The sequence below is a fragment of the Myotis yumanensis genome, unplaced genomic scaffold, assembly GCF_028538775.1.
Source record: "Myotis yumanensis isolate MYYU_CA2020_CCGP unplaced genomic scaffold, mMyoYum1.0.hap1 SCAF_3, whole genome shotgun sequence".
Taxonomy (NCBI): Eukaryota; Metazoa; Chordata; class Mammalia; order Chiroptera; family Vespertilionidae; genus Myotis; species Myotis yumanensis.
Window position 1 is genome coordinate 61,003,170 of NW_027223754.1, and position 20,749 is coordinate 61,023,918.

At 40.2% G+C, this 20,749-nt stretch overlaps 1 protein-coding gene across 1 annotated transcript in view; it reads left to right on the forward strand.

Moving 5' to 3' along the window:
- The window catches only part of KLF12 (KLF transcription factor 12), a 662,522-nt gene that overhangs the window by 34,003 nt on the left and 607,770 nt on the right, over positions 1-20,749 (forward strand). Inside the window, exon 2 of the mRNA XM_070408948.1 lies at positions 12,742-12,822. The gene's annotated coding sequence lies outside the window, so the exon portion shown is untranslated. The remainder of the gene's footprint in view (positions 1-12,741; positions 12,823-20,749) is intronic.

A 20,749-nucleotide genomic window follows, 5' to 3' on the forward strand; every position in this document is an offset into this window, starting at 1 on the left:
CTGGCTCACCCTGATAGCAAGATTTAAAAGTAAAACCAAAAGGACAAAAGACTAAGCTCAACTATGAAGAAGAAGCTGAAAGATGGTTTTGGCTGAGTCAAATCAACTGAGTTAAATAAGATTGATAGTTATATAGTTATAGTTAGTTATACCCCAAATTTCCTAACTATGTTATAATGAGTGTTTTATTCATTCAAATGGTTGACTCTTGTGTCTTACTGATAGGGATGCTACCTCAGATAATATGGGAAAGGCAAGGTTGTTATTTCATAGTGGTGAAATCTATGGAGGGAAATGTCCCAAATCCTCCCAGTTGGAGGTAATAGAAAGTTACTAGTATTTCAATGAAGTAATATGACAGAGACCACTGGAATGCTTCTTTTTAAAAGTTGCCTTCTGTAATAAAAGAAAAGTTCTCAGGATATTATTTATTAACATTTTAGAATGACTTAAAGAGAGCCTGTTTACATGACTGGGAAATAGAGGAAAATTAAATGTGAAGGCTCTGGAAACGGAAAAGACTTTAGGCACCAAGGAGAAATGTTCCCTTCTCTTAATGTTGCATTGGATTTGTCCTGTGAAGATTAAATATAAACTACAAGGCTAAGAGAAAAACATAAATCACTAGAAAAGTTGAGAAATAAAAATGTACTAAATGACTATTTTGTGCTTTATCCTACATAATTTACTTAGTTTAATCTCCATAAATTCCTATATGTGACTATTAACATCATTCCATTGAAGAAACTGAGATTTAAACATGTAAAGTAAATATTTCAAGGCAATATATGTAGCAGAACCAAGATTCAAATCCAGATCTGTCCAAAATCAAAGACCTTGTCTTTCCCCAATACCAATATACATGTGAGTACAAAGTGTAAATAGCAAAGAAATAGAAAAACAAAAGTCATGCTTAAATGGTTAACTAGGTAAAAATTATCTTTTTATAATACTGAAATCAGGTTATGATAGATATCAAAGTATCTTGAACTACAGAACAAACTTAAGACTTTAATTAGAAATGTACAAAACCTGTATGTAGGAAATTATAACACTTTACTAAAAGACTTTAATTAGGCTTAATTATTGAAAGATAGTATTGTATAGCTTTCAATTCTTGCTTACAATAATCTGTATTGTTTACTCAAACATCCAAAGCCAATGGATTTTTTAACTTGATCACAACATTAAAGTTTATAGGGGGGAAAAATGCCTCCAAAAAGCCAAGAAAATTTTGAGTGAAGAGTAATAAAAAGAAATATGCCCAACTAGATTTTGAATATTCTTTAAGGTACAAGAAATAAAACATATGCAACAAAAGTTGAGATTAAAGTGAGCAAATGAAATTTCTAATTATATAATAAATGTATTATAGAATTCAAATTGTATTTACAAAAACCCACAAGCTTCTATGTCTAAAAAAATTCTTTAATAAATACTTTGAAATCAACTGATTAAACTATAAGAGAACAAAGAGTAATCCTGTTAAAATGAAAGTCAGTCACATGACTTCTGTGATTAAAAAACCCCAATAATTTCCCATCTCTCAAAGAGCAAAGGATTCATAGTGACCTTGAAGGCCCTATGTAACTTGACCCATAAATTCTTCTCACGTCATCTTGTAGTTCTCTCACCCTTTAATCATTCTGCCTCAAACATACTGACATTCTCGCTGGTCCTCAAAACAATACATAAAGGTTCCAGTTACAAGGTACTTGCATTTGTGGTTCTCTTCCGAAAATATGCATGTGGCTGCCTGTTTATTTCCTCAGATTTTTACCCAGATGTCACTTTCCTGGTGATAACTTTCCTTTTTTCTCTAAAATTATTGAAGTCCCAAGAAAGAAAATATAGGTGAATTATAATTGGGGGGTGAAAAATACTCACAAATTACTGACTAATAAATTTTACTACATAAAAATTAAAAACATTTTGTTCCAATTAAATAAAATATCAAGCAACAAGTGGAAGAATACATTAGTAACATGTGCCAGATGAAGGATAATTTCTTTTCTACAAAAAAAAAAGAGAGAGAGAGAGAGAAATTCCAATGTAAAAAATGTGCAAGGGAATAGAAAATAAAATTCGTATGCACACATACATTTAAAAAAATTCAACATCGCCCTGGCCGGCTTAGCTCAGTGGATAGAGCGTCGGCCTGCGGACTGAAGGGTCCCGGGTTCGATTCCGGTCAAGGGCACATGCCCTGGTTGCAGGCTCGCTCCTCAGTAGGGGGCGTGCAGGAGGCAGCCGACCAATGATTCTCTCTCATCATGGATGTTTCTCTCTCCCTCCCTTTCCCTGCCTCTCTGAAATCAATAAAAAACATATATTTAAAAAAAAAAAATTCAACATCACTGATAAGGAAATAAGTGAAAAATAAAATAATGGCGCCATATTGCCAAAGATAAAAAGAATAACCCACAACATTATCAAAAGTGAAAAGAGACTTTTTGCTCTTCTTTTTGCTCTTCTTGAGCAGTAGATGCATAAATAAATACAATCTGTTAAGAGAAAGTTGGCTATATGAACTTTAAAAAAAAACACATTTAAATTGTGCTTACCTTTTGACCTATAAATTTTACTTTTGGAAATTAATCATAAGGAAATAATCAGGGACTGCTGGGAAGATTTAACTACAAAGATAAAATGAAATGTTAATGTGGAACCTTAAAGAGAACATAGAATGTAAAGGGGGGCAATGCAGTCTTTTTATTATTATTATTATTATTATTATTGAGGGGATAGAGAAGGAATAGCTGAGACAACTATATGTAAACTAGAGGCCCGGTGCACAAAAATTTGTGCACTCAGGGGGTCCCTCAGTCTAGCCGATGCCCTCTTGCACTCTGGGACCCCTCAGAAGATGTCCACCTGCTGGCTTAGGCCCGCTCCCTGGGGGATCAGGCCCAAGCTGGCAGTCAGACATCCCTCTTGCTGCCCGGCAGCCCACGGGGGATGTCCACTTACCAGCAGGGAGCAGACCTAAGCTGCAGTCGGACATCCTTAGTGCTGCTGAGGAGGCAGGAGAAGCACCTGCCACTGCCGCTGTGCTGGCAGCCATCAGCCTGACTTGTGGCTGAGCAGAGCTCCCCCTGTAGGAGTGCACTAACCACCAGGGGGCAGCTCCAGCATTGAGCATCTGCCCCCTGGTGGTCAGTGTGTGTCATAGTGACCAGTCATTCCCAGTCATTCCCAGTCATTCTGCTGTTAGGGTCAATTCGCATATTACCCTTTTATTATATAGAATAGAGGCCTGGTGCATGGGTGGGGGCCGACTGGTTTGACATGAAGGGTGTCCTGGATCAGGGTGGGGGTTCCCACTGGGGTGCCTGGCCAGCCTAGGTGAGGGGCTAATGGGTATTTGCAGGCTGGTCAAGCCCCCGAGTGGGGACCCTCACCTCATGGGGGTTTGGCCAGCCTGGGTGAGGGGCTGAGGGCCGTTTTCAGGCTGCCCAAACCCTCTTCAGGGTGGGGGTTCCCACTGGGGTGCCTGGCCAGCCTGGATGAGGGGCTGATGGCTGTTTTCAGGTTGCCCACACCCCCTTCAGGGTGGGGGTTCCCACTAGGGTGCCTGGCCAGTCTGGGTGAGGGGCTGATAGCTGTTTTCAGACTGACCAAGCCCCCCAGCGACTGAAGCTCCCAGCATTTCCTTTTTTGTTTTTGTTTTTTTATTCGCTGCAGCTCCGTGGCCATGGTGACTGGAAGCAGGTATCTGGGGTTTATTTACCTCCTATAATTGAAACTTTGTTGCCTTGAGAGGAGGCAGCAGCCGGCTGGGAAGCTTGGCTTCCTCCATCATTGGGGCAACCAAGTCTCCTGCTGGCCGCCATCTTGGTTGGGTTAATTTGCATACCATCGCTCTGATTGGCTGGTGGGTGTGGCTTGAGGCATAGTGAAGGTAGAGTCAATTTGCATCTTTGTCTTTTATTAGTGTAGATAAGCCCAAGTTTTTGTTTTTTTTTAAGGATCATCTGGAAATGGCAGCTGTATTGCATCTTCACTAAAGCTAGAAGAGGAAGTAGTGGGCTTATGCGTCCACATAGGAATTTAGGTTAAATATAAGATAAGATTTCGATACAAGAAGATTTGCAAACATTGGTATTGAGTAAAGAAGGAAGTGGTATAATCACATTCCTTAGAGGAATTTACCACAGAAGAAATTTTTGTCAAATTAAGATGATTTTTGGTTCATGCCTGTAAGAAGGTTTGTTATTTAACTTCATGTTCAGCCTTCTATTTTTAATTATACTTTAATCCTTGATCAGCCCATTGTGCATTGTGTGACAAGGGTACATATTAGAGTAAATATCACTTAGCTCCTTAAAATGATACTTAGAATGACCACTTATTACTGAAATGAAATAAGTAAGAATTAGAATGGAGTATTCTGTCTTCAACCCACCAGCTGCCATGCATTACATAATCCCAGCAATATTTGAAATCCTTTGGGTGATCTTGGCTTTTCCCAGAAAACTGTAAGTCTGAAATCAATTTATCAACCTCTGAAAGGACGAAGATATTGCAAGTCCACTTGTCTATGGGAGTAAATTTTTAGTGCACATAACTCATTTAGGTTGATTATTGCTATTAGTGTAATTTTACTGAGTACTGACTACTATGCTTATGAGAAATATTAGACATAGTTCTATTAGAATATAACAGAACTGGACACAACTATTGGAAAGATCTGATATAAAGAAGAAATTTCACAAATATGGAAAAATATTTGTGAAATATTTGTACATGCTCAAGAAATAAAGCAGGATATCAAAACTGTGTTTCAGGAATAAGTCAATTCTAATCATTTCTCAAGGCAGTACAGATACACTTACCAAGAAGAAAAATGAGTCTGAGGAGAAAAGAATATAAATTGCTCATATGGAAAGTAGAAGTAATATTACTGTATTATTTTCACCATAAAGAATTATATGTTCATATTTAATAAACTTCAAATATTCTCATTTTTCAAACAAACAAAATCTGACATCATTTTTCCAGTTGCATTGTAGCTACATGCCACAAAATAAGGAATTCTGTAAATAACTGCCTAGCAATTTTTCTATCTTTAGATTTTTCCAAGCAGGAAAGAAAAAACAAAAATGAATACTATTTGAAAGAATACTAGTAGAGCACACCCCTTCCAAAAGGAAAAACAAAACAAAACGAAAAAAAAAACTCTGCATTTGCAGTTTCCCATTTGACCCAGTTGACTTTACTTATTTTAGAGCAATATGTAGTTCTTTCCTAGCCACGACTTTTATTACCTTTCTTAAAATTTACTTTTACTTTTATTCCTTGGTCACAACCTGGTTTTTGTTGCTCAGAAATCCAGGTACCTGTCAAATCAAAGTATTTTTTGTCTACAAATCAGACCCTCTCTTGGCTTTGGGAAAATTTTGCTCCTCAAACTGCCTAAACTCCAACCTGACAATGGTCCATGGATTATTCACTCTCCCTTCTGAACACCCAACCTCGTTCTAAATTTTTATTATTGAATTTTTCAAAATACTTTTTTATTTCTATCTCCTAATTGGGTGAAGAATTCATTCTTGTTTCTTCCAACTTTCTACTCTCACATTCTTTAAATGTTCCACAGCATCTGCCTCTGTCCCTTCCTAGGTCAGTGTTATCACCTGACACTGAGCCTCCTTTTCAGGGTTTCATCCCTAATCTGTGCAATCTTATCTTCAGGCCTTTGTGCATAGTCATATTCCTTCCTCAAAGACTTTCATATGACAACTATCATACATACAGCTTATAACATTTTAAGTTTAGCCATTAAATGAATATATACTAAATTGAGTATCCATCAGTGCATCAGCTGTTAAATTGGTAGAAGCATAAAATAAGTTTCAGATTATATAGAAATTTTTTGATGAGAATAATTATAAGTAGTTCTTAGAAGTTAAAGTAAATAATATACTAATATTCATTACAGCCCCAATTTTTTGTTGATATTCCTTTCTACCTACATTGTTAAGTAGCAACCCCATTTTTCCTTTGGTGTCAGAATTAATCACCCCAGACAGCACCATAATCTCTCTTTTTTAAAAATATATTTAAATTATGGTGAGGAACCTAAAGGGCCAGAGATTGTCTCAGTTTCCTACTCAAACCTTTGTGTGATACCTAGTAGATACATTCCTCTCTTGCTTACTAAATCCTCAAAGCAGAAGTTAGCACAGTTTTCTTGAGTACATTAGGAAACACCAAACATTCTGTCATCCCTTCTTCTCCAGATTTATTTATCCTGCCCCTGAGATAAATGGCTCTATGCATTACTCCCCTGAGCAGGTACTCTAACCGCACAGGGGGATTTCCTGGCTGGGACCAAAAGGGAGTCTTCCATAGGTCATCTGACTGTTCTATAAGTAAGATGCTCTAGGACAGTGGTTCTCAACCTTCCTAATGCCGCGACCCTTTAATACAGTTCCTCATGTTGTGGTGACCCCCAATTTCATTGTTACAAATTGAACATAATTAAAGCATAGTGATTAATCACAAAAACAATATGTAATTATATATGTGTTTTCCGATGGTCTTAGGCGACCCCTGTGAAAGGGTCATTCGACCCCCAAAGGGGTCGCGACCCAGAGGTTGAGAACTGCTGCTCTAGGATGACTGGCTATTTGACAAAACTAATAATCCCATGAGCAGCAACACCTTCACTGGTTTCATTCACTAAAATCAATTGTGTGGCTAGCGATTTGATGAACAAAATATTCTGATAAAGTAAAAGGCATCTGTTAAGTCTACAATCAATGGTGCTTCCAGAAGTATAATAAGCAGAAAGAGCAAATCCTTATCTTGGGTGTTTTCTTTCCCCCTAGTTGGCACAAATTCTTGATGCAAACTGTCTAAAGTAGTCAACCTACCAGGAGTTCCACCTAGGTCCTACTCTTTGCTCAGGCAACCTGGAAAATTCTACTGGAAAATGGCAACCCTCAGTAATGGTGATGGTAAATTAAACCTAACATAGAGATGCCCCAATTCCTGTGACTACCATAACAAATTACCACAAACTTCATGATTTGAAACAAAGGAAATTCCATCTCTCACTCTTCAGAGGCCAGAAATCAGAACTGAAGGTGTCAGCAGGGGCTGTTCCTTCTGACGGCTCTAGGGAAGAATTTTTTCTTGCTTTTTTCAGCTTCTAGTGACTCCAGGTGTTTTTTGGGCTTGTGGACACATAACTCCCATCTCTGTATCCTTCTCTGTGTCTTCTCTTGTCACCAGACTTAGGACCCACTTAAATAATTCAGGGTGATACCATCTCAAGATTCTTAACTTACATTTGCAGAACCCCTTTCTCAAATAAGGCTATATTCCCAGGTCCTGGGGGTTAGAGCAAGGACATATCTTTTGGGGACCACCACTCAAGCCATAATAATAGATGTCATTACTACCACCATTGCTACATTACTCATGAGACCTTAATGCAAGCACTGAGAAGAATGGGAGAGGAAGTTGACTGACATCCAAAAAGTTGGTCATCTTACCTTATTCTGGCTCTTAAGGGATTTTTAATGAGCACTTAAATAGTATATTAATATTTTCCTACACTTGGTCCCTCCTGAGTGTTATATCCACATACCTCTACCAAAATAGTCTTGATACTATACATTCAAATTTTTAACCACCTGCTCAAACCATTGACCACTACCCATTGGTTTGTATTCTTTTTTTTTACATTCCTTTTCTTATTTTTTTCCAGTTTTATTAACATATAACTGACATATAGAATTGTTTTAGTTTCATGTATACACAAAATTATTTGATACATGTATGTATTGCAAAATGATTACCACAATAAGTTTAGTTAACACCCATCACCTCACATAGTTACCATCCCCAGAACTCATTTATCTTATAACTGGAAATTTGTACCTTTTAACTATCTTCATCTACATCCCCCACCATGGTTTGTGTTTAATTTTTTTAATTGAATTTATTGGGCTTATATTGGTTACCATGGATTTTGTGTTTTAACTTAACTCAATCCATGACTTCTCCTTGGCAAATTAGATATCAAAATGTACCTTCTTTTAGGACCACCACTGAATTGAGTGGTTCAATAAAGTAGCATAGGTCTACCTAATGCTTGGTCCCAGGAAAGCAGGAAGAAGTATCTGTAAACCAGGTATCTATCTATCTATCTATCATCTATCTATCTATCTATCTATCTATCTATCTATCTATCTATCATCTGATTTCTCAAGCTATTAACGAGTCATGGAATCCCCTCCATAAGTCTATTCCTATGGTATTAAGAGAGAATAGCAGTGCAGCAGGAAGAGAAAACTGGGAATGATGAGCATTCTCCTTGTGCAATTTAACTTGTGCATTCAAGATTGGCTTGGATCTGTTTCCTTATCTATGTTCCTGTATGTGTATTCCACTTGATGGAGTACTGCTGGGTATGCCTCACTTTATGATTTTGTGAATAAGCTAATGACCAGTTCATAATGGGAAGCTCAGTTCACAAGATCAGACATTTAATCTCTCCAAGTTCCAGTAACAATTTGAGTTATTTCTCAGAATATAACTGGTTTATTGATGAGAGTCCATAACTTCTATTTCAAAAATAATATTAGGGGTCTTAGCTATGCATTCACTGTTGGAGCTCCATAATGCACCCCAATCTGCCACAAACTGTTTAAGCTTCATTGAATCTGCTAGGTCATATGGGCTGCCTGATAGAGCTGACTGCATTGAAGCCTGGACTGATTGCCAGGGGCTATATTGATTTGGGTTAGTAAGGAGACAACATCTGGAACAGCAGCTGCACTTGGAGGCATCACCTAATTAAGCTTATGATAATCCACTCTCATTCTCCAAGACCCATCTGTCTTCCCCATCAGTCTAATTGGAGAGTTAAATGGAGCTGTAATAGAAATGACCACTCCCTATCTTTCCAGTCCTTGATGGTAGTATTAATCTCTGGGATTCCACAGGAATGTGTTATTGCTTTTGGTTTACTCTTTTAGTGAAGAACTCCATTCCTGTTCCTTCCTCTCATAATAACTCTTATTCATGAGTCCAGAAGCAAATGTGGCTATCCAGACAGTTGGCTAGGATATCTTTTCCCAGAATACACTTGGGAAACAGAAGGGAAAAAAGAGGATATGTCTGCAGTTCGCACTGTGCCTATGGTATTATGGACTTGGGTCAAGACTCCATCTATCACCTGACAACCAAAAGCTTCTGCTCTGACCACTGAACCCACAGTGTCTTTCTTCTTTACCGGGAATGTGTTATTTTGGTGCCAATTTTCCAGAAACAGGTGAAAGGTCTATTTATATTCCTTTCCTTGGAATGTATTTACACCAGAAAATGACCACAAGCCTGGGAATAGGGATAATGACTGTGTCTCCCTTTGGCTGAGCTCTATCAATAGACATGGAGTTCTTATAAAAAAAGTATTAGGAACTTTGTGAGTTGGCTATACATTTCAGAAGTGTAGGCTCTGTGATCAACAAACCAATGTGAAATACCCATGTGTCTCTGCTAGAGAAAGCAAACCAGCTAGCCTCTGGGAGTTAAGTGCCTGACTTGGCTTGTGCACCTGCCCTCCTCCACCCTGGGATCTTCCATCTACATTGTAATCAAGCAGACCACTTCAATGTTAGTGTCTTCCAACAAGATCCCTGCCTACATTTTAAAAATATGCTGGTGGTTCCTTCTTTGAAGTATTTCTCAAGGATTTAACCCTTCCCCAGGAGAGGGTTTTCTGTGCCTATTTAGAGAACACTGGAAAAACTTAATATTAACATGGTAAATCTAGTCTTTTGATTCCTTTCTGTATATTATAGCAAATCATTTATGGCATCTAACTTTCTTTAGTATGATAACCAATCAGTAGAGCTTTCTGTTAGTCAACTTACCTAACAATAAAGTCAGGTAATTGCACCTATGTAAAAAAAAAATCTTACTAACCTAAAACTATATTTTTTTTCACTCTTTGGTTAACCATGTTCAGAAATCAGTCTCACATATTTTCCCCTATGTATGTTATAATATAAATTGGTAAATACATTTATTTTATCTTATAATCTATTACTAAGGTATACACCATAATTGAGTGTGATAAACTCGAACTCTAGTTACCACTTTGAGATAAATATGGGGGAAAGAGACTTAAAACCTAAAGAGGACAGGCCCTAAGGGAGGAATTTTTTTATATTTTTTGAAATATTTTTATTTTTATATCTCCGTTTATAAAATATCTGCATATATATTATGTATTTGAGTGCATAAACAGATAAAATATATACATATGAAGATAGTAATATTCTTCTATTCTGTTTATTCTATATTTTTTTATTTTTACCAGGAAAACACAGCATATTTTAGAGTAGTTTTCTTTGTAATGTTTATTAATATTACTCTGTTAAACACTAGGTCTTTTCAAAAGTAACTCTGCTATTTTAAAGCACGTTGATATTACCTGATTATTTTGCTTTGTATTTTTAAAATTTAGTTTGCTTTAATTAGTTTGCTTTATCCTATCATTTACTTTTTTCTTTTTAATGAATGGAAATCTTGTGCTTGTTTTTGCTCTTTAAACTAATTTTTTTTCTTGATGTGTCTTATTAAGACCAATTGGCACATATATCCCAATGTTTTTATCTTTCCAAGCATTCCCTGAACCTTTAGAATTGGTGTCTATTTTCATTATCCCCCTAAACACAGGATGTATTTCTTCATTGTTTTTCTATTTGAAACCTTATTTTATTACCTAGTTCCGCTCCAGCAATTAATTTACTCTATTTGATTTGCTGCTGTATTTTACCTGAGAGAAAGCAGCGTGCCTCTGGTGGTCCAAGTTATCACTCACTAAAGCACACAATATGAGACCTGGAAGTTATCGAATTCACTTAGTGACACACATTTTGAAGCTCCTACTGTATGAAGTACATTGCATATAGTACTCTAGAGGGGATACAAGAGAAACAATTTCTACTTTTGATATATTTATAAATTCATGAAAAATGCTCAGAAGAACTAAAATCATTTTTAAGAATATTAGTCATCCCAGAATGACATAGTTTATTCATATACATTGATTCGGCAAATTTTATTCAGTGCCCACTCTGTGGCAGTCATTGAACTAGGTTCTAGCCATGCAGTAACAGCATGGTACCTGGCCTCATGATCAAGGAAGTATATCCTGGAAGACTAATAGAAAGTGAACAGAAATGATAAGCTAAAGCACTACAAAGGACAAGCATTAAATTCTCTTAAAGCAGGCAACATGGAAACCCAACCTAATCATGGGGCTCAAAAAAGGCTGCCTTGACTTAAGGATGTTTACACTAAAAAAATTAATAACATTGGATAGGCAAATGGAAAGGAATAGAATACAAAGACTGAGTGGTTACTGACTAAAGGAATATTTAAGCTGGTTAAGGACAGAGATAAACCCTCAGATGGTATGTAATTTTATCTAAAAATATTTTTTAAGCATTAGCCATATTCTCTGTAAAATATTCTGTGTACTGTCCTCGCTGGTGTGGCTCAGTTGGTTGGGCATCAGCCCATGCACCGAAAAGTTGCTTGTTTGATTCCTGGTCAGGGCACATGCCCAGGTTACAGGCTCGATCCCTGGTGTAAGGGGTATACAGGAGTCAGTTGATTGATGTTTCGCTCTCACATCAATGCTTCTCTCTCTGTATCTCCCTCTCCCTCCCTTTCTCTCTCTCTAAAAATCAATATAAATATTTTCTTTAAAAAAATTATGTGTACTCGGAAGAACATGGATTAGCTGTAAATGCCCAAGGAACATCATCTAAGTGGAAGAAATCACTTGGAAGCAAAATTATAAGTGTGGATTAGCTTGGTTATAGAAGTGAAGATTATGAGTAGCATAAAATGAAGGTGCACAGAAGTGAGAAATATCAGAACAATTACTATCTAAGGAAGTATATTATAAAACATAAGTATAAAGTGACTGAGAGTAAGAGCAATTAGAGGCTAGAAGGGGAATCTTTGGCAGAATGTGAGTTTTATTGCCCGGATTAGGGTAGTGTGGCAGATGCTATTGGTGCCCTGCCCAAATCCCTCTGGTATGCCAATCCCGTTTCCATACACACCACCTGCTACCTAACATAAATATTTGCAACTCTCTTCGCTAGGATTTTTTTGTGGCCACAGGAGCATGTCTGGCCTATCCAGACATTTGGGGAACTTAATGCCCTTAACCAGGAATGGAGAGAAATTTAGAGCATTTGTACCCCAGTTCTCCCACCAGGCAGAGAGGGACAAGTCTGGGGTATGTTCTACTCCATCTTCCAGAGGTCCCCAACTGGAGCACCACGTCCCTTACATCGTCTTCTTCTCTTCTTCGTGCTACTTCCTCACTGTCCTATCAGTCTTCCTGGGATTTACCTCCTAGTAAGTTGCTTAGAATCAAATCCTTGTCTTATGGAGGAACCCAGACTGAGGAAATTGAGGAAGAATAAGTATTTGGAGATGGTGATAAAGATTTCGTCCTTTATTGGCTATCCAACCTGAGTTAGTTGCCCATCCCCCATAATATTCAGCCAACTCTGTGTTTTCCTAGTAACAAGGATAGATCTTCTAAATTGCACTGTTTGTCTACTAACGGTAGAGTAGAGGACCACGAATGCTGACAGTGATGAAGAGACTTGATCTGTAATTTTACAAAAGTATGTTTAGTGCTTTACATAATTGTGTCCCAGTTACTGATCTCGGGTTGTTTTGGTTACCATCTCACAGAGAAGGAGCACCGATGCAGCCAGGACACCTCTGCGTCAATAAGGACCTGAAAGACATTTAGTTGGAAGCCTCACTTTAAAGGTAAGTCTACTGAGGCACAGGGAAGATAAATGACTTCAGCAAAGTCACCCCAGTTGGTGAGTGGAGGCCTGCAAACAAGAAGACTCTCTGTCTCCCTGTTTGTCAAGTGTACCCTCCCCCACAGCGGTCTGCCAGCAGGGAAAAGAAACCTTCAAAATGATAGGAAATGGATATTTTACCCTATAGATGGAAATGAACTAAGACAACTTGTTTTGAAGGCAGTTCTTCATAGTGCTAACGAAAGAGCAGGTTTTAAACACAACAATCATGATTCATACCATTCTAAAACTTGTCCTCTTGGCACATGTGTTTTCTTTTTTTCTTTTTCCTGAATTGAAAGATAATAGAAGTTAATGTGTAAAAGAAGGAGTTCAGTAGCCTTGGGTAATGATAAGGTATGTATCTACGTGACCTTTGTTATTTAATACAAACAAGAGTGCTCAACTAATACTGAGAGCAGCTGTTAGTTACTATACTTATCAAAACACCACTCCCCAGAATTCAAAAATGACAATCAATAGGATAGAAAAAGTTTGGAGCTGAACACATCTAGAAAAAGGAAACAACAGCACCCAGTGTTGCACTGGAGTTGGGTGGATGTCAATACAGTTGTTCTGTGAAAACTAATCGGGGTCCACAACATTAGATGGGTAAGTGCATCATTTGTATTAATCTATAACTAAAATTCATTTCTGTATCAAGATCATAGGCCCCCAGAGGACAACATTTAATTTTCATCCAATTATGACTTTCCACCATGGTTGCATCCAAGCTTCTGGGGTGCTGACAAAGGACCAGGACATCAATGAATGTTCTGAATAGCTTTATATTTTGGCCATCAGTCCACACATTTTCCTACTACATTGGTCACACGCTGACCATCAAGCTACTGGAGGTCTTCTGGCTTTCTGTGCCACATTTACACCACTCTAGGCAGCATGGAAAATGGTCTACTTCTCCTCATGCCAAACTGAGGAGTGTGGGGACCCAGGGAGGTTCACCCCCCTGGATGTCGCTCATGGCATTTCCTCTGTTCCTGAGCCATGCTGCTTTCTCAGCCCTGCTTAGGGAAGGTGGCACCGGGCTCCACTGTCTCAGGTTTCCAGCTTCTCCCAGGTCCTGGGCCTCGGGCCAGGGAGGACGGAGCAGAAGGGTTTCCAGGGAACAGGCCAACCTCTCAGGCTCTGGCCTCCCCCAGGCCATCGCCTCCCCAGTCTAGACTCCATAACTAGGAAAACTAACCCTAGTTGATTAAAAATTCTTTCAAGCTTTGCCTTACATTTTGACCTTAGCTTTGAAGATCCCCAAAGCCAAAAATTTCACTTTTTTTTTCTGTTCTTCAATGCCTCATGGATTAATTGCTTGAATAGAGAATGTGTCAGGAAATAATAACTGCAACAACCAAAAGAAAATGACTATTAATCATCAATTAATATATAAAAATATATCTCCAGTGACATTGATGCAAATTTTAATTCCTATTGTGCCTTGTCATGTGGAACATAAGATTTAGAGTAGGATTAAAAATGAGACTGCTGAATTACAGTCTCTTTGCAAATCCTAGGCCATTTCCAAAACAGTATGGCAGAAGTTACAAAAACCTCAGAGAGAAGCCCTACATCAGCGGTTCTCAACCTGTGGGTCGCGATCCCTTTGGGGGTCAAATGACCCTTTCACAGGGGTCGCCAAGACCATCAGAAAACACATATTGAATATATAATTACATATTGTTTTTGTGATTAATCAATATGCTTTAATTATGTTCAATTTGTAACAATGAAAATACATCCTGCATATCAGATATTTACATTACGATTCATAACAGTAGCAAAATTACACTTATGAAGTAGCAACAAAAATAATTTTATGGTTGGGGGTCACCACAACATGAGGAACTGTATTAAAGGGTCACGGCATTAGGAAGGTTGAGAACCACTGCCCTACATAGACTCTTCCACTGACGAGAGAAAAGCTTAAGGCAGACAAACCTACCGTACCTCCACCACCACCAGTGAGCAGAGTGCCAGCTCCTCCCTTCACTGGTAGGTGACAAGCCTCATCGTCACCCACCTTGATTTACCTATTGGGTTGAGTGATTACTTCAATATAATTGATTTACTATACTGACCTTTAACACAGCCCCACCAGATCCACATTGGTACTAGCTTTCATCTTCCCAGAAAGTGAGAAGGGCAAGTTTCAGTCTTTTTTTTTTTTCTAGCTCTCTTCTCTTTTTTAAAAAATTTAAATTCTTTATTGTTTAAAGTATTACATGAGTCTCCTTTTTCCCTCATTGACCTCTCCCTGGCCACTCCCACCCCCCAGCACATGCCCTCACCCACCACCCCTCCCCCCCTCCAGTGTCTGTGTCCATTGATTATGCTCATAGGCATGCATACACATCCTTTTTGATTTGCACTGTACAGGACCCAGACCCACAAAGGGAGACAGTGGCAAAGCTGGGACTAGAATGCCAGTGTCTTTTTTTTTTTTTTAAATATATTTTATTGATTTTTTACAGAGAGGAAGGGAGAGGGATAGAGAGTTAGAAACATCGATGAGAGAGAAACATCAATCAGCTGCCTCCTGCACATCTCCCACTGGGGATGTGCCTGCAACCCAGGCACATGCCCCTGACCGGAATCGAACCCGGGACCTTTCAGTCGGCAGGCCGACGCTCTATCCACTGAGCCAAACCGGCTTCAGCGCCAGTGTCTTTATTTAGGTCATGTGTTTGTTGTTTTATGTGTCTATTTTTCCTCTTGTTTTTACTCATTGGGCCATCCTGATCCCAGTGTTAGTCATTATCAGAAACTTGAACCAAGTATACCTTAAACTTAAAGCTATTTGTTCTTGACTTCTCTAAGAGAACTAGGTGTCTTCTCAGTAGAAGATAATACATTGGAACATAAGAATATTTTATTTAAAATTTATGGAAAGGCATTTTTCTCCTCAATGTGCATCAGCATTCAGTGGACAGAGTTCATTTTCCTGTATATGTAACAGTCTTATTGAGCAAGAAAGCATTTTTTTGAAAATAATTTTTAAACTAGAGACACAATTTTAATTAAGTAAAAACCATTCAATATAATAGAAGCTACAAATAACTGCTCTGTTGATATCCTTCTCAGGTCAAAAATAATTTGGTAAAACACCTTCCTGAAATTAGATCTATTTTGGGTCTCAATACATCATTCAGTTGAAAGCTAAATGAAATTCTGATTAGTGGCCTACTACCAAATGATACAACATAAAAGGCTAAATGCCATGTAATTGATAAGAAACTAAAAACTCAACTAGTTTATATAAGTTAAATGAATATACTCCAAAAACAGTGACATTATATCTCAATATCTCATCGTCAATCTCAAAATTACACTGTAGCACATTCAATGTGCTAAGTGTTTTTTCTTTCTTTGTGCCCAAACACCCTCTTTTATCAGACTTGTTCTCTCTTATTATTTATTGAGCATCTGCTTGGGACAAGTTACCATGCTAACCTTATGGTTTCTTCAAAGGGATAATAAAATTGTCTCTTCTTTAAAGTAGTTTACCAAATCTCTTGTTAAAGAAGATGCATAAAAAGTGCTAAATTTATAATGAACAACATAAACTGATGAACTAAAAATAGATCCAGAGACATAGAAGCATGGATCAGACCATCCAACCTCAGAGGGAAGGCGGGGGTGGGGTGGGAGGGGAGTGAGAGATCCACCAAAGGACTATATGCATGCATATAAGTATAACCCAGGGACATAGACAGTAGGGGGGTGAGGGCATGTGCTGGGGTGGGGTGGGGGGGGGAATGACCATGGAAAGGTCAATAGGGAAAAAGGAGACATATGTAATACTTTAAGCAGTAAAGAATTCAATTTTTTAAAAAGTGCTAAATTTCTAAAACTAAGTTCTAGACATTAAAAAAAAGCATCCTGATAGAAGCGAAGGAAGCCAACTCTTGCAGGCACCAACCTTTTCTCCTGACGTTCTTCTTCTCTTTGGCAACCTCTGGCTAACTATCATGGCCCCTGCGAAACTGGCCTTCCTTAGCTTGATTGTCCAGTTATGGTCGTCTTATCTTTTCTTTAATTACCCATAGCATAAACTCAATAAAGCCTGAATATTTAAATGTGGTTTATTAGCAGCTAATGGATAACAAAAGAGGAATAAACACACACACACACACACACACACATATACACACACCAAACATAGCACAGGATCATGTGGCTTAGAACATATGTACATTTATCTTCAGCTTGGGAAGTAGTCTCCCTGCTTAGTTCTTAGCCTCACTCCATCTGGAAGAGGCCACCTTTACACTTTATCACTTTGGGAGCAAACTGACGGACTTCCAGATTCAGGGGGAAATGAACAAAATGATCATGATCATGGGCTTTGAGGTCAGCGAGATATATGAGTTCAAATTCCAGTTTGGCTACATATCTGTATAGATTTAAACCAGGAAATATCTACTATGTTTTAGGAAGAAGTATTCATAATGTCTTCCTCACTGAGTTGTTTTTGGAATTAAAAGAAATAACAAGTACTTGGCACACTGTAGAGCATAAGTGCACAGTACATGATAATAATTATCATCACTAGAGGCCCAGTGCACGAATTTGTGCACAGGTGGGATCCAGCCGGCCCCAATTAGGGCTCATTGGGGCTGGGCCTGTTGGGAGGAGGAGATGGTGGGAGGTTGGCTGGCCGGCCCACCTCGGATCTGCCCAATCAGGGCTGGGCTGGCTCCGGGAAGGGGCTGTGGGCAATTGGCCTGTGGGCCCTGCCCCCGATTGGGGTTGGGAGGCTGATTGGGGCTGGGCTGGCCATGGGGAGGGGCTGTGGGTGGTGGGCCGGCCGGCCATGCCCCCAAATGGGGTGGAGGTTGCCAATCAGGGGGCAGCGGCCTGGGGGAGGGGCTATGGGTGGTTGGCATAACTGAACATAATTAAATTGATTGGGGTGGGGGGGAGAATCAGGAGCAAGGCCAGCCTGGGGGTGGGGCTGCAGCCCAATCAGGGTGGTGGGGGGTCCATCGGTGGCATAGCTGACTGGGGAGAGGGGCTGCAGGAGGTTGGCTGGCCAGCTCCGCCCCCTATTGGGGTGGGAATGCGATCAGAGGTCGGGTGGTCAGGGGGAGGGGGCGTTTGGCCTCCAGCCCCACTCTTTTTTTTTTTTTTTTTTTTTTTTTGGCAACTTCATGACTTTTATTTGCAGTGCCTGTGCGATGTCTCAAAAATACCTTTTCCCCCTGCTGGGGACAGCATCGGGGAGGGGGCAGCAAAAAATAGAAGACGTCCCTCCCTATTGCACATGGACCCTATATACAGGCCCACCTGGCCCAGGCCTGCAGGATGCTTGGCACATTCTTGGATCTCTGCTCAGGGGCGGGAGGGGTGACTGGTGGCAGCACATGTGAGAGGGGACCTCTGGGTGGCCACTCTGGTCCTGGCACTTCCTGGTCCTCAGTTTCTTCCTGGTCCTGCCTGCAGCCCTGGTCCCCCTACCTGGCTCAGCCTCCCCTCTCCATCCTGGCCTCAGATGGCCCCCTTGGCTCCTGAGGCCTCTGTCCTCCCCTCCCAGCCTGGAGGTCCCAAGAAAGGAATATTCTATTCCTTTCCATTTGCCTATCCAAGGGGAGTTAATGGCTTCTCAGAGACTCCCTGGAAGCCCTGTCACTCATGTTCACACAGGGGAAGGGGTGCGTTTGGCAGAAGCAGCTGTATAAATGCAGGTGCAGGGGCAAGTCCTCCAGGGTCACTTGGACAGTTTGCTGATGACACAAATCAGGGCCACGTTCATGTCCTTCAGGTGCTGGTTGTCAGCCCAGAGGTTGGACAGGCCCTTCAGCTCCTCTTCCAGCTCAGCAGCCTTGTGCTCCAGGGCCCTGTGCTCAAATCTCTCCAGCTCCAGGAGGGCCAGCCTCTCTGCAAAGTGCTCCTGCCTCTGCATGGCGTGCTCCAGCTCCACCTTGAGCTGTGCCAGCCAGCAGTGTGGTCTCGGTCAGAGCCTCACGAAGTCTCTTGTTCTCAACGTGCAGCTCTGTGTAGAGCTTCCTTAAGCCTCCCTCAGGCTCTTCTGATTGAGGCTGGGGTTCTGGGTTGAGGGCTCACTACATCTGGGGGGAAGGGCTGGATTCTGGGCTGTTGTCCACTGGCTTCGCCTCCTCCCCCTCTGCAGGCCCTCTCCTCTCCTTGCCAACTCTGTGGTGCTTTCTGGAGGCTTGTGGTCCCTGTCCCTGGCCGTCAGGCACCTCTACTCTCTGGGCAGGGCCATCAGAATTCTCAACCCCAGGGACTTAGGGTTGCCAGGAAGGGTCCAGGCTCTGTGCAGCCCCGCTCTTGATCGGGATGGGAGAGGAGGGAGGGGCCACGAGGTGCTCAATGCACCGCATAGTGACCAGTCATTTGGTTGTTTTGGTCATCACAGACACTGGCTTTTTATATATATAGATTATAATAATGCTCATTTAAAATCCATAAAATGTAGCAAAACTCAGAGTGAATGCAGTTTCCTGTCTCCTTTCCTAAAGCCTGATATTTCATTTTTCATTTTCTTTCTCAGCTTCTCTTCATCCTAACCAACTGACACCAGGGAAGTTCACAATCCTACAAAACATAAACTTAGACTGAGTGGAGATAATTTAATTACAAATGCATAAAAGGTTGAACAATAATTAATGTAAGAGATAATTCAAGGCTTCACTTGATAATAAGCAAACACTAAATATATAGACCAGGTTTGGAAGAGAGAGATGTTGGTAAATGTGATGCTTTTAAAGAAGGCCCTTTGGTCAACAAGTGTGATGGTTGTGTCCTGGCTGAGTCTAAGAACAGTGGCTAAATGAGGTATTTCTGGAACAGCCTGAGCTGAGGAAATAACATTTTTGTGACATGCCTTTAAGGGTAACAGCCCAAGTCGTCATATCCAAGGACAGGGGAAGTCAGTTGACTCTGCTTGCTGCCCCATCTATGGGGTCTTTTGGAGGGCAGAGCCCAGAAATAAGAATTATTTAAAGGTAAAGAAAGGACCTGGTGTGATGCAGTTGTTTGGAGTGTCATCCCATACAATGAAAGATTCAATTCCTGGTCAAGGAACATACCTAGGTTGTGGGTTTGTTCCCAGTTGGGGCACTTAAAAGAGACAACCAGTTGATATTTCTCTCTCACATTGATGTTTACCTCTGTGTATGTGTGTCTCTCTCTCCTTTCCTCTCTGTCTAAAATCAATAAACATATCCTCGGGTTAGGATTTAAAGGGATTAATTAATTAGTTAATTAATTACATTAGAAAGGTAAAGAAGGTTTGGGTTAATATCTTTAAGCCTCTGGAAAATAACATCAGCAATGCTATTTTTCAATATAGTTTATTAACAACTAAGGGATAACAAGAAAGAAAGAAACACACGCAAACCATGGCACACAATGGTGTGGCTTGCAGGATCCTTGGGGGAAGGAGTGTCTGCCTAAGTCAGGGGTCCTCAAACTACGGCCCGCAGGCACATGCTAATACAAATATTATGTTTGTTCCCGTTTTGTTTTTTTACTTCAAAATAAGATATGTGCAGTGTGCATAGGAATTTGTTCATAGTTTTTTTTTAAACTATAGTCCGGCCCTCCAATCGTCTGAGGGACAGTGTACCGGACCCCTGTTTAAAAAGTTTGAGGACCCCTGGGCCCTAAGTGAACCAGAACCACAGCTGTCAATGTCAGCCTGTCCCAGCCCCAGCCCCAGCCCCACCTCTCCTAATGATTACCTGCCATCTGTGCCCTCAGCCACACCTAGCTGGGCACCAGTGACTGACTCAGCCCAGCAGAATTAGAAGCTTTGCCCCTGCCTACTCGCAAGTGGGGTCTGGAAACTGTCCATAACTGTCTTAAATCATAGAGCCTGGAGGTCAACAGAAGCCTCTGTGCCAGGAAGAATA